Source organism: Capsicum annuum, chromosome 3 (assembly GCF_002878395.1).
Source record: "Capsicum annuum cultivar UCD-10X-F1 chromosome 3, UCD10Xv1.1, whole genome shotgun sequence".
NCBI lineage: Eukaryota > Viridiplantae > Streptophyta > Magnoliopsida > Solanales > Solanaceae > Capsicum > Capsicum annuum.
In genome coordinates, this window is record NC_061113.1 from 9347449 (window position 1) to 9350296 (window position 2848).

The following is a 2848-nucleotide window of genomic DNA, read 5'->3' on the forward strand; positions in this document are numbered from 1 at the left end:
GTAATTCGAGTGGCTCGTTATCCCATGTGGTTATCCAATGTTGTTCCTGTACCAAAGAAAGATGGAAAAATTCGAGTGTGTGTTGATTACCGTGATTTGAACAGAGCAAGTCCAAAAGATGACTTTCCACTACCCAACATCCACGTTTTGTTAGACAACTGTGCTAAACACGAGGTTGCCTCTTTTGTGGATTGCTATGCCGGATATCACCAGATCATTATGGATGATGAAGACGCGGAGAAGATATCTTTTATCACACCATGGGGAACTTATTGTTATCGAGTGATGCCGTTCGGTTTGAAGAATGCTGGAGCAACATACATGAGAGCCATGACCACTATGTTTCATGATATGATGCATAAGGAGATTGAGGTCTACGTGGATGATGTGATTATTAAGTTGAAAAGTCAGGCTGACCATGTTAAAGATTTAAGAAAGTTCTTTGAAAGGCTTTGCAGGTATAATCTCAAACTCAACCCGGCAAAATATGTATTTGGAGTTCCGTCCGAAAAACTGTTGGGGTTTGTAGTCAACCGTCGGGGAATTGAATTGGATCCCTCAAAAATCAAAGCCATTCAGGATTTGCCCCCGCCCAAGAATAGAACGGAGGTAATGAGTTTGCTTGGTAGACTGAATTACATTAGCAGGTTTATTGCTCAACTCACAACCACTTGTGAGCCCATATTCAGGTTGCTAAAAAAGAGTGTTGCGGTAAAATGGACTAAAGAATGTCAGGAAGCGTTCGATCGAATCAAAAGATATTTGTCAAAACCGCCAGTACTGGTACCCCCGAAGCCTGGTAGACCTTTGATCTTATATTTATCAGTCATGGACAATTCTTTCGGTTGTGTCTTGGGTCAACATAATGTCACAGGCAAAAAGGAGCAGGCTATTTATTATCTTAGCAAGAAGTTCACCGCATATGAGGCCAGGTATACTCTTCTTGAAAGGACATGTTGTGCCCTAACTTGGGTAGCACAGAAGTTGAAGCATTATCTCTCTTCCTATACTACTTATCTCATCTCCCGCATGGATCCTTTGAAGTATATCTTTCAGAAGCCTATGCCAACGGGTCAATTGGCAAAGTGGAAAATATTACTTACCAAGTTTGACATTGTATATGTGACTCGAACCGCCATGAAAGCCCAAGCCTTGGCAAATCATCTTGCTAAAAATCCCATCGATGAAGAGTAGGAGCCATTAAAGACATATTTTCCTGACGAAGAAGTATCCTGTGTCGATGAAGTCGTTATAGATGTTGATCCAGGTTGGAGGTTGTTCTTCGATGGAGCGGTCAATATGAAAGGAGTCGGAATAGGTGCGGTTCTTATCTCTATATTGGGACAACATTTCCCGGTAACAGTACAACTTCGATTCTACTGTACTAATAATATGGCAGAGTATGAAGCCTGCATTCTTGGTTTGAGGTAAGCTGTTGATATGGGAGTCCAAGAATTATTGGTGTTGGGAGATTTGGATTTTCTCATCCATCAAATTCAAGGCGATTGGGAGACGCGAGATTTGAAGCTCATCCCGTATCGACAATGCTTGCAGAAGCTATGTCAACGGTTTGAGTTAGTAAGATTTAGGCATATTCCAAGGATTCGTAATGAAATTGCTGATGCTTTAGCCACTCTGTCTTCAATGCTCCAACATCCTGACAAAGCCTACATCGATCTAGTGCATATACAGAGTCGTAATCAGCATGCTTACTGTAATGGGGTTGAAGAAAAGCTCGATGGAGAACCCTGGTTCTTGGATATCAAGCGGTACATTCAGTCAGGAAAATACCCAGCATATGCCACCAACGATCAAAAGAGGACTATTAGGCATTTGGCTAGTGGATTTTTCTTAAGTGGAGGAATCTTGTATAAGAGGACCCCAGATCTGGGACTTTTAAGGTGTGTAGATGCAAAAGAAGCATCGGCAAGCATGGTTGAAATACATTCTGGAGTATGCGGGTCGCATATGAACGGTTATGTCTTGTCAAAGAAGTTTCTTTGAGCAGGTTATTACTGGCTTACTATGGAAAGGGATTCTATTCAATTTGTTCAGAAGTGTCATCAATGTCAGGTACACGGTGATCTGATACGTTCTTCTCCTGTTGAGTTGCATGCAATAGCCGCTCCATGGCCATTCGTGGCTTGGGGAATGGATGTGATTGGACCGATTGAGCCGAAGGCATCAAATGGACATAGATTTATTTTGGTAGCCATTGACTACTTTACAAAGTGGGTAGAAGCAGTAACTTTCAAGTCAGTGACAAAGAAAGCTGTGGTAGATTTTGTTCATGCCAATATCATTTGTAGATTTAGAATTCCTAAGATGATCATTACAGGCAATGCTGCCAATCTCAATAGTTATTTGATGCAAGAAGTATGTCAACAGTTTAAGATCGCACATCGAAATTCTACTTCATATCGCCCAAAGGCCAATAGTGTTGTAGAAGCCGCCAATAAGAATATAAAAAAAATACTACAAAAAATGGTACAAGGGTCTAGGCAGTGGCATAAAAAGTTGTCGTTTGCATTGCTGGGTTATCACACCACTGTTTGCACTTCAACAGGGGCAACTCCACATTTATTGGTGTATGGGACAGAAGCAGTTATCCCTGCAGAAGTTGAAATTCCCTCTCTTCGAGTCATTGTAGAAGCAAAGATTGATGATGACGAAGGGATAAAAACTCGACTGGAACATTTGAGTTTGATTGAGGAAAAAAGGCTAACGTCTGTGTGTCATGGCCAGTTGTATCAGAGGAGGACGGCTCGAGCGTATAACAAAAAGGTCAGTCCTAGGAATTTTGAAGTTGGTCAGTTGGTATTGAGACGTATCCTTCCTCACCAGGTTG